Source organism: Molothrus ater, chromosome 15 (genome assembly GCF_012460135.2).
Source record: "Molothrus ater isolate BHLD 08-10-18 breed brown headed cowbird chromosome 15, BPBGC_Mater_1.1, whole genome shotgun sequence".
Taxonomy (NCBI): Eukaryota; Metazoa; Chordata; class Aves; order Passeriformes; family Icteridae; genus Molothrus; species Molothrus ater.
Window position 1 is genome coordinate 1,151,595 of NC_050492.2, and position 12,049 is coordinate 1,163,643.

The 12,049-nt window shown below is 44.8% G+C and overlaps 1 protein-coding gene across 1 annotated transcript in view; it reads left to right on the forward strand.

Moving 5' to 3' along the window:
* The window catches only part of CTNNA1 (catenin alpha 1), a 117,147-nt gene that overhangs the window by 41,318 nt on the left and 63,780 nt on the right, over positions 1–12,049 (forward strand). The gene's annotated exons all lie outside the window — the stretch shown is intronic.

Sequence of the window (12,049 nt, forward strand, 5' to 3'; positions counted from 1 at the left end):
GTGTGTGGGGAGTGACTGGACAGGGATGAGGAGCATCTTGGGGATGCAGGTGCATCAGTCCTGGGTGCCATGACTGCTCCAGAGCATCCTTCTAGCTTGCCTCTCATCTGCTGGGGTTTAGGGAATTTATTTTGACCTTGTATTTAAAGGATGGATTCCTTAAAAAAACCCACTAAACTAAACCATAAAGTACTTTTTTGTTGCCTTTGATTGATTGAAATTTTGGAGTAAGGTTCCCACCTGCAAGTGTGGCAGGCACCTTCTTTAATATGATGACAGATGAAGATTTGGCTGTGAGGCTGCACACGGGGGCTGTTTGGGGGAGTTGGAGCACTGACTATCCTGAACTGTTCAAGACTTCAAATAATCCTGATACTATTAAATTTCTTTTCATGTTGTCTTGATATATGGATATTGTTGCAAAATTTCTCCCCAAATTAAAATACATACAGAGATATTAAGGAGTGCTGGAGATTCTTTAGCAATTTCTTTGAGACAATCTCATTATGTGCTTGAGACTTCAGCTATTTTCTTTAGTTTATTTTCTTTTCTGATATTACCTGCAGCATTGGTATGTGATGCTTTAAAAAGCACCCGTTTGCTGAGTAGGAAGATAACCCTGGGACTTGTTTGTAGCACACACGTTTTGTCCTGTATCTGGTGTTGGAAGTTGATGGATGTTTTTCCTTTCAGGTTTCCCAGAAGATGAATTGCAGCTGTGAATGTCAGTGCTGCCCAAGTCAGATCCCTCCTTGTACATGCTGTCCCCATGGTTTTTAACCCAATACTCTACACTGCTTTTAAGTATGCATTATTTTTATTTAAGTTCTCTTGACTAAACCCCAGAATTAATGCAATTAATTCTGCTTGCTTAGAGGTTGAGCAACTGGCTGCCTGATACTGCCCAGGTGGCTTCTGCATCTGTGGCTTCAGTCTCATTTCCCCCTTTTCAAAGGGTTTGTGTGTGTATCTCCCCCTCAGCACTCAGCCTCCTGCATTGTGTAGGGAGGAATGTGGGATGTGGGCTGGCTTCCTCTTCCCTACTGTGCCTTTGAACCTCTCCTTTGAGGACTCTTTATTGAGTCATTTTGGGGGAAGAAGGTGACTGGAGAGCTCTTATGTCAAATACAAAATAAGACTGCAGCCATATCACTTGATACTGTTCCCCTTAAATGCCAAATTGTGAATTTCCTTAGAGGCAGAATGAGTTTTTTGGGCATCTCTCCAGGAGTCAAAGAATCCAAATTCTAGAGGTCAGTGGACTGAAAAAAGCCAAGAAAACAAGAAGTTAATGCAGAAATTACTGAAGAGAAAGAAGTTGAAAGCCCCTCTGCCTTGTGCCTGGGCAGGTGACCCCTTTGGAGCCAATGGCCTACAAGATGGGCATGTTCCTTCCTGCAGGGCCCTTTCATTGGGGAAGGCAGGGTCTTCACCAGGCCATGGAGAAGTTGATGTTCTTGTGAGGGTGGGCTTGCAGGTGTGGCTCTCTGGTAGCCACAGGTGAGGTGGGCTCCTGCCCCACCCACTGTGGTCAGTCACAGCTGTGCTCAGCCCAGGGGCTGCTCCTGTGTGTGCAGGTGCTCAGGGACCTGCAGAGTGAGGTGAGGAGAGCCTGTCAGGAATGTGTTTGGAGAGAAAAAGGTGGTAATTATGCAAATCTGCCTGTCCTGTACACCACCACCACCACTACCACCTCCCCCCTTCCAATGCTCTCATGAAGGTATTTTCACAGAGAATGTAAAACTGCCTCTTTGGTGGCAGATGCTGAATTCTCCAAACTTCCTCTGAAGTTTTATCTCTGGTCAGTTTTGTAGTGCTGTGGAAACCTATTTCCTCCGTGCCCCCAAGTTATGGGTATCCTCAGCTGGACTTGAGGAGCTCCTTTTGTAACAGCAGGACTACCTCAAGTACACAGGGCACTTGTATCCCCTGGGAGTATTCCAGGTGTTATTTCCAGTGGATTGGTTATTTTCTGCATTGTGTAAAGTTGCTCTATGACTTTGATTCTATTACCCACTCCTGGAGCAGTGCCTGTGTGCAGGGAAGGGTGCTTTCAGTGCTAGACTGCAGTGAAGTGTAGATTCAGTTACAACTTATTTCTTGGTGTAAAACTGAATTTACCAGCTGGGTTTTTCAGATTACTGTCAGCTTAAGTACCTTCAATCTCCAGCTTTTTCTGTGCCAGTTTTTGCAGTTCTATGTATTAATTCTGTTTGTTTTGAATAGCTGTTACTTTATCATCTATCTAAGGCTAATTCAGATTGTGTATCTAATGATCTCTTTAGAAGTAGAAGCTGATACAATAAAAGTGTGAAATGTCTCGGCATCCCATAGCACTCAGCTTTGTTTTCCTTTCTTGTCTTGGATGCTGAGGTGATGCTGCCTTTCCCCTGCACCTCAGATGTGCTGAGTGTTCCTAAATGGTTTATTTCCTTTGACATTCACTTTCCTTTGAAGAAGGGCAGCCACTTCGTATGTGTCAGGCTTGTACTGGAATTCTAAATACTTTAATGCATTCTTATTATCTGCAAGGGTGGCTGGCTAATTAGTTAGCTCAGTAAATAATAGCTTGGTGGTGCCTCTGTGAGAAATGAAGGTATGCACACCACGTTTCTGGGCTTTTCAATCCCCCACAGTGCCTGGGGAGTCACTGGCTCTGGGTGAATGGAGGTGATGTGGATGAGGTTGGCTTGGTCTGAGTGCCCTCAGTGGGATCTCCCTCCTGGGCAGCCAGGGCTGCTTCTGAGCCCTTTTGGCTTCTCATAGACTTCACTTGACTCCACAGATGGTGACCCTACAGAGCTGCCCCAGCCCTGGCCCAGCACAGGCAGGAGCTGGAGCTGCTGGAGCCAGGCCAGAGGAGGCTCCAGGATGAGCAGAGGGATGGAGCAGCTCTGCTGGGAGGAAAGGCTGGCACAGCTGCCATTGTTCACCTGCACAGGAGAAGCTTTGGGGGCACCTCAGGGTGGCCTCGCAGGGCCTGAAGGAGCCCCAGGAAAGCTGGAGAGAGACAATTGACAAGGGATGGAGGGACAGGACACAGGGAATGGCTCCCAGTGCCAGAGGGCAGGGATAGATGGGATATTGGGAATTAGGAATTGTTCCCTGTGAGGGTGGGCAGGCCCTGGATCCCTGGCAGTGCCCAGGGCCAGGCTGGACATTGGGGCTTGGAGCAAATGAGATGATCTTTAAGCTCCCTTCCCACCCAGACCATTCTGAGATTTTGTGAAGGAGAGGAGATTCTGCTGCTTTTGCTGCTGCCAAGACTTGAGGTTCTTGACAATTAGTCAGCTTTTCCTGCTGTTCCTGGTTTCTAATGCCTATTGCTTCCTTTCAAAGGCAACTTCATACCTACGTTTTCTGTTAGTGTATTGCAGGTTAAGGCTGCTGAATCCCCCACCTTACAGGAGCACTTTTAAATCTGTTGCAAATTAAACCTATTTATATTTCTAATAATGAATAAAGGATACATTAATTCTAACTTTGAATGTCTTGTGACCATATTGGTAGAATTGCTTTATTATCTGTTTCTCCAAGCTGTCTTGCCAGGAGTTAGGTGGCTTTATTCCCAGATTTATAATGCATTCTCTTCCTCTTGGAAAGGGCATATGCTGCCTTGGCTCACTCCTTTTAATTTGAGTTTTGCAGGGGTCTGTGTTGTTCCAATTTTAGTTCTATTTCTAAAGCCTTTTGCACACATGTAAAATTTGATAAAAACTACAATATCTCAAGGCTTTTACAATTACTGCAGGTGTAAACTTCAGCCTGCTTTTCGTGCTTCTGGATATATCTATTAATTCATGTAATCTGCAAAGGAAAAACTTGAGATATTCCTTAGATAAGGTTACTAATTAACATAAAAAAGAAAAACCAAGCCTGTAAAAAAGCAGCTCCAGTGGTAGATTACTCACCAGCCCCAGCAGTTCTCTGGTGGCTCCTGCCAGAAGTGGTTTGTCCCTCTGATTTGGTATTCTGAGACATTCCCCCATCCATCCTGCTTCTCCCATCTAACCAGGCATACTGGAAGTGAGATGAATTGACCTGTAGCCACGCTTAACCAGTTGTCACTCAGCAAAATCCCTTGGGAGGAAACAGCTGGAAGTGTTGACAAAATTTTGGGCAGCCCCCGTTGAGGTGCTGGTTGTCACTCAGAGCAGCCTGGCTCAGGTCTCACCTGGCTGCACTTGCCTGGGGCATCTGGCGTTATTTTGATCTGGGTGCTGCATGAAGGTTTAAACTCTAGGTTTAAAACCCAGCTTTTATCAGCAGCTGTGATCCACTGCAGGGCCTGTGGGGGCTGTTGTGATGTGCTGCTGTCCTGCTGCTTTTCCAGCACAGGTTCTGTGCTCCTGTCTGGGCTGGGGGGCAGCTGGGGGCTGTGGTCCAGGAGAAGGAGCAGCCTGGCTGGGAGTGCTGGAGTCCTAAGCCATGGCAGCTGTCAGCAGGAAGGGGCAGGAGCACAGGAGTGCAAACTGCAGGAGAAGGATGCAGAGTAACCCTTTTACATCTGGAGCTGGTGAGATGGAGACACGTCACCTCTGCCTCTGTGACATGGAGGCAGGAACTGCCCTGGTGTGGAGGTGGGGGTGTGACCTTGACCTGAGATGGGCTCAGGGGGTCAGAGCATGCTGGTAATAACCCCAAGGTGTGGGGCTCCATCCCTGTGTGGGCCATTCCTCTGGGAGCTGGACTCTGATCCTTGTGGGCCTCTCCCAGCTCAGGATATTCTGTGACCTGAGTGTGCTGCTGGAAGTCAGAGCCTGCAGCTGCCTCTGAGCTCAGCTAAAAAACACCTGCAGGGTACCAAGAAATAGAAACCTGAGCCATTTTGCAAAGGGTTTCAGGTACTTTTGCTTGGTTAATGCTGGGTCTGGTCTGAATTGTAGAGTCCCAGCATCATGATGTGATGGAAACTGGGGAAACTCGATTCCATGAAAAGCCAGGTTTAGCATGTGATGTATTATTGCCAATTTGGGTTTTCTTTTGCACTTTTAGGGAAAAGATGTATGTTGCTACAGGATGACTTTCTTGGCACCCTGGCACTTTCCTACCATTACTGATCTTAAAAATAGATATTTTTGCTTCAGTGGTAGAAATGTGCTGCAGAGGTGTAGAACCTTCGTGCTATATATCATAAAACATATGCTATTAACTTGCTAGATATGAGAATAAGCCTTAAGAGAACACTGGTAGATAGATCTGTTACCTAGAAGTGTTATAAAAGTAGTACAAGATGTTTGAGAATCTGTTGTTTTTCAGACCTGACAAACACCTCTCTTCATCCCTTCCCTTCCTCCCCCACACCACAGGTGCAAATAATAGTAAAAAAAAAATACTTTTTGCTGTTGCAATAATGTTTTTTCAAGGTAGCACTAGACAGTAACTTTAAAGGTTTGGTTTCACCATCATTTAAAAGAAGACTTACGGGATCATAGAATATCCTGGCTTGGAAGAACCCACAAGGATTTCAGTGCCCTGCCCAGACCCCCCAACAATCCCACCCTGTGGGAGCATTGTCCAAAGGCTCCTGGAGCTCTGGCAGCCTTGGGGCCGTGCCCATTCCCTGGGGAGTCTGGGCAGTGCCCAGCACCCTCTGGGAGAAGATCCTGTCCCTGAGATCCAGCCTGAGCCTGAAGTCTAAAAAGCTCACATCAGGTGGCTTTCCTCAGTGAACAAGGTGGGATCCCCTGTTGCAGAAGGAAATCAAGTTTGGCGAGCAGGACTTTCCCCTCCTGTAGCTGTGCTGGTTGTGACTGATGCCTCTGTTGTCCTCCAGGTGTTTTTCAACACCTCCCAGAATAACCTCCCCAACTTTACCCAGCACTGAAGTGAGACTGACAGGCCTGTGGTTTCCGGGGTCCTCCTCCTTGCCCTTCTTGAAAATCAGAACAATGTTCCCCAGCTTCCAGTCAGCTGGGACCTCTCCAGATTGCCAACACCACTCAAAAATCATCAAGAGAGGCTTTGTGATGATATCAGCAGCTCTTTGAGGATTCTTGGATGAATCCCATCAGGCCCCTGTAGGTTTGTAGGGATCCAGCTGGAGCAGCAGATCCTGCACGATTTCAGGGTCACTGGGAGCTGATCATTGTCACAGTCATGGTCCTCCAGCTCAGGGCACTGGGACTCCCTTGGTCCATGATCCATGTTGAAGGCAGAGGCAAAGAATGCATTAAATCTCTGCCTTTTCCTGTCCATGAGATGATCGTCCTCATCCTGGAACACACTGAAATCATCTCTGCACTGCCTTTTGCCATTAATATCTTTGTAAATTGTTATTATTCCACAGTTCTGGCAGCTCTAGCTCCAGTTGAGCTTTGTCCACATGGATTTTCTGCCTGCAGTGGGGGGAGCAGCATCTCTGTGTTCTTCCCACATCACCTGACCCTGGTCTCACTGGGCACACTCCTTCTTTAGCCTCATTTCCAACCTGGCCTTGGACACTTCCAGGGCTGGGGCAGCTACATTTGGTTCTACTTAGGATGTGAATTCTTACAAACCAGTGTTTTTAGCTGCTCCAGGTTTTGCCCTTGATTGGGAATTCCAGACTGATTACAGGGATTAGGAATTGTTTTTAGCCTGGAGCAGTCCTGAAGCTTTTGGTCAGTTGCCATTAAAGTTAAAAGATGCTGTGAAATGTGGAGGAAGACCCATGCACTCTCCTGATTTTTCTTTTTCATTAGGGAACAGACTGCAAGACTGAAGTTGCAAATTATAGCTCTCCTGTGAGAAAATAAGATTTTTTGAGGGTTTTTTAATATTAGTGAAGCGACTGGAAGTATGTTACTAACTTGAAATATTTGGTTTGAAGACAGTGGTTTTGATAACAGAAGTAAAGCAGGCCTCTCTTGATTATAACTGCATTACATAAAAAGAAGTGACCAATCCACTTACCAGAATAGAAATCAGCCTGTGTACTTGCCTTGATAGAAATTATTTTAATAATCACCAAAAAAGTCCTATTTTCTGCTCAGAAGGAATGTGGGTTTGATTTTTTTTCCTGGCTCAGCTCACTAAAACCTGTTCATGTTCTTTATCATATTTTTCACCTTGTGCCTATGAACAATCTGGATCAAGTATGTGGACTTGTCATTTAGTCCTAGTCCTGTCAGTAGTTAAAAACACTTCTCTTGCATAAGCAAATGTAGCAAACAGGATGGAGTAATTATAAGAAAACCCTTTTATAACTCCTTCCATGAGTAAACTTTCCATTAGAGGGTTTGTTTTGAGATTTGCTTTTGACTTTTAAATATTTTTTGATTTATACCAGTTAATTCCCCAGGATCACTGATTGCATGTATTTCATAATGTGACACAGGAAATCCACCTAAAATGTTTCTATTTTATATATATTTAATTAACTGCATACGTGTGCATAATTAATGCTTTAGAGGGATAGGGTGGTTAGGTTGTTTTGTTATTTGCATAAACTCGTATTTTTGGAGTGCTTTGCTGGTATTTTCCTGCTTCCCATGTGTGCCTGATGGCCAGGCAGGGTGGATTAGGTTTTGTTGTTGACTGTGCCAGCACAGCCTGAGGTTGGGGCAGTGGCAGTGAGCTGCTTCCTACAGTGGAGCTATGTTTGCATGAACAATTGAAATTGCTTTCTAAAGCTTATTAATTTGCCTGATGAAGACTACCGGTTTTGAATAAATGGACAGTAAAAGTAGGTGTCAGAAAGTTCCTCTCTTGATGATGCAGCTTTATTGGGGCATATTCAAATGATGGAGTGCCCACTAAGAAGAAGGAAGCAGTCTGCAGCTGGGTGGCATCAGCTCATTTGAATGTGGCATAAACCTTTTTCATGTGTCTCTGGACAGTCTCGTGGCACCCTTTGTCAAGTTAATTGTTGTCCATAGACAGCTCTAGGTATGAAGGGACAATATCCCTGGGATTTATCTGCTGGGTGCACTGGAGTCTGCCTCCTCTTTGTGTGTGTTTCCATTTGTCCCTGTGTTTGAGGGAGTGCTGTCAGACAGGAGGGGCTGGGGAAGGTGTGGAGCACTCCTAGCCCACAGCTCTGGCAGTGATCCCACTGCTGTGCCAGTGCTGTGTGCTCAGGAACCTCCTGCTGCTGGCCTGGGCCCTGCTGGGAAGGGACAGCTCTGCAGCAGGGGGGGCAAGGACTTGGAATTCATTCCAGAAACACCTCTTGGGTGTGGAACAAAGCAATGGTTTTAGCCAAGTTTCAAATTTGTCACAAATATTTACACTGCTGACTAATCCAAAACTTGGCGTGGAAGAGGCATTGCAGTTTGTTCAGCATCTCCCAGCACTGAGGGTATTCTGAGTGGTCTGTAAATAAGTGGAATTCCTTAGTCCTGATGCTGTTGTGTTGTTACAAAGTGAGCTCTCTGGGTGTTTGCTGAGTTTAACTGTGGGTGGTACTGTAGCTGGTCTAGAGACTTGCTGTGGCAGGGAGGAATACCTGGCAAGAGCTCATTGCATCTGAGACATTGAGGCTGATGCTTCATAGGTTCAGTAAAGCATTGTCCTGGTTTGGCAAACCCAGGACAAGGGTGAACAGACAACTCACTAAAAGTTCAGTAGAGGGTGATCAGGCATCTCCTAGAAGTCACCAGAGACTGTGGGAACTTGTCAGAAGTGTCTCATTTTTGTTCTGTTCAGGAGTGTGGTGTCGTGTTAAAGATGCAGTACCTGCCAAAGCTCACTGGGTTGGTTTGTTTATTTTGGTTTCGTTTTCATTTGGTTGGTGTTGGGTTTTTTTCTGGTTCATCCCAATCAGATGTCTAACTTTAGCCTTTTTGGAAGTTTCTGGATGCTATCTGCTGGCAGAAGGCATCAGAAGACACAGCTCCCTCACTTCCAAGCTCCACAGCTGCCGTGCTGCTAATGGATGTCCCAGAGCTAAGCTGGTCATCCACAGACAAGAATATAAAGTAGAGATGGCTTTTTCTGCCTGCCTGCCCTGTGGCTGTGGAATTCTTGAAGGCCTGGGCCCTGCAGATACACCCTTGCTACCCAGAGAGCTTCCAGCTGTCATTAGGAGCTCCCCAGCTTGGCTGCCTGTGCTCTGGTCAGCCTTTCAGTGGTCTGCTGCTCCCCTGGGTGCTGACCTCAGTGTTTGTCCTACCTGGAAGAAATTCCATCTATTTCCAGCTATTTCCATCCTCAGGACTATCTGGAAAGCTTGAGGAGGAGTTCTTTAACCTTTAAATTATACAGGCAGAATTTCAAGCAGCTGTTGCTGTTTGTGTGGGGATGTTGTGCTTCAGGGCTGGATGGGATCAATAAGTAGTTCTAGGTCTTTACTGAAGCATGTTGTCTTCTCCTGAGGACAGCAGAGATGGTGCTTTAATATCTCCTGCTCTTTAAGTCAGAGCTGTGTGCTTAGACCTGGGGGCTTGCAGCATGGCCCTGCTGGGTGGTTTTCCCAGCCTGGGGGTTTGTTCCTGGCTCACATCCTTTGATAGGTGTGTGCTGAGGGTGTTCAGTGCATGACCCCCCTCTGGAGCAGCTGGGCTGCTTGGACAGCTGAAATTTGTCTTCCTCAAAGCAGAGGTTGTTAGCCAGGCTGCTGAGAGTGGCTGCAGTGCAGGGGGTATGTTTTTCCCTCAGTTAAGTGCTGTGTGGTGCCTTCAGTGATGGAACTGCCCTTGTAGCATTGTGTCCCTGCCCCTTTCCCATGTTCTCACTCCTTAGCAGACTATGTCATTATTAGCTTTACTAAGAGCTCTATTAATTTTACAGGTTTGTTCTCTATAAGAATTCAAACTTAAAGTGGTGTTAGGGTTGAAGCAATCCATTTGAGGGCAGAAATTGATAGTCCTAGCTAACAGCACATGGCTTTAGAGGCAGAGGTTCTGGATATGTGATGGATTATTTAGGAGTTAGTGGGAAAAGAGCAAATGCTTCCTAATAGGAACAGTTGCTGTAGAGTTGAGCTGGATTCCACATTAACACACTACTCATTATTTTTAGCTCTTTGCAAACATGTAAGTAAAACTACTTCTTACAGCAAGATTTTCTGAATATTTTGTACACTTCATAAAGGATATTTCAAATATTTTAGTGGCTATACAGTTAAGAGGTATCTTAGAAGGACCTTTCTGCTTGAAATGCATTTCCTGTATCTAATGCTGTCTTTAATCTCATGTGGTCTCACAAAAACCTGTTCTACCTATTAAATATGCAGTAAAGCTGTTCTGTTTGGTAGAAGATTGTATGTTTAAACAGCAGAAGTCCTCACTGCTCCTGTATTTTAAAATTAAAAATTCAGCTGCAACACTACTTCAGATTCAGAGCCATTAGAATGGATTTTTCAGATTTATTCTCCTGATTACAATACAGAAAATTAATTGCTTTTGACTGTAAAGAATTATGACTCATTCATTATTTAAGAACCTTCTTGATGGCTGAACCTTTTCCACTTACTCCAAGACTTCTCATGAAATATGGCTGTTTTTTTTAAACTGGTACAAAGCAGGATGCACCTCTGTCAAACAGTGACTGCACTGCCCACGCTGTGGGGTAGGGAGGGGTGGAAGGAAAACCAGCACCTCCTCTGTGTCCAGTTTGCTTGAGTATTCAGTGTACAAGGGGGAGAGTCTGCTGGGGATAACAGGGAAGTTGCTTCCATGGCATTTGAAAGAAATTCCTTGGTTTTATAAAAGAAAGATTGATTACTTCATTTAAACATCAATATCCTTTCATTTTGCTTGTGTGTGCTTACTACAAGTGTTAGTGTTACATACTGGGGAGAAGAAATCAGGTTTAACTCAAGGGATGTTTCCCCCTGGTCTTGGTTCAGCTTCTTGCTCCTGTCTTTTATGCTTAAATGATTTTTGTGTGTGTTTAACTTTTGTCCTTTTAGAAAACTTAGAAGAAAATGTCAAATTATAGACCTTGTGGATTAAAAGCAGCTGAAGAGCTGAAATCAGGGTTTGGTTACTTGTCAGCCCAGAAGAGTTTGCTCAGTGCCCTTGGCAGCCAAACCTCTGGAGTTGTGCATCACAGAAACAAACCTGGGATTGTGCTAGTGAAACATTTGTCATTTTTTTGTTTTATAGAATCACAGAATGGTTTGGGTGGGAAGGGACCTTTAAAATCACCCTAGTCCAGCCCCCTGCAATGAGTAGGAACAGCTTCAAGTAGATCAGGTCCCCCACAGCCCTGTCCAACTTGGACTGGAATGTTTCCAGAGAAGGGGCATCCCCCACCTCTCTGGGTAACCTGTCCCAGGGCTTCACCACCCTCACTGTAAAAAAATTTCTCCCAAAATAAGACCCAGAGCATGTGAATTCTACGTCAAATATGGCAAATAGAGCTTTACCTCATTATAATAAAACTTCCTAAAATCTTCATGGTAATGAAATTGTTGATTAGGTAACAATGATTTTGTAAAGCTTTTCCTTAAGAACAGATTACAGAAAATACTGCAATCAGGGTTTTGTGGTGGGTGAACGCTCTCACTGAATCCTGTCCCTTACCTGGCCATTCACTGCAGGAGGCAGCCAGGGTTTCCCAGTGCTGCAGTTTTCAGTTCATTTGTGCAATCCTCTCCAGTCAAATTCTTGAATCTCAATTTTTTTTGTAGTTGTCTTAACAGAGCCTACATTTAAAAGTAAGTTGCTAGTGATGTTGACATTTCCTTGTTCCTAATTGGATTTAAAAGTTTTGCATAATGTATTCAGAATACTGGTTTTTCTCGGAGGTTTGTTACCTTTGCTTGTGAGAACAACTGGGTTTGTAGCTGAGAGATGCTTTTGCTTGTAAAATTAGTCTCTGAGAGTTTAAGAAAATAGATATATCATGTGCTGCTTTGAAGTATTAGAAGGATTTGAGAGGCAGTTTGCCAACTGACATTTAAAACCCTTGAGAACTTGTTCCAGCCAAACCTTTTGATAAAAAAGTAAATGCAGCTACAGCTTAGTTACTAAAATGATTTTAGCTGGTGGTTCAGTGCGTGTAATCATCTTGGAACATCCTGAGACTCGTTCTTTTGTTCAGTTCTCTATCATGGCTTTTGGGCTGTGTCTGTGAGCTTCTCACTTCTCAAATCCAGAAATCCTTCCCATGATACTGAGGC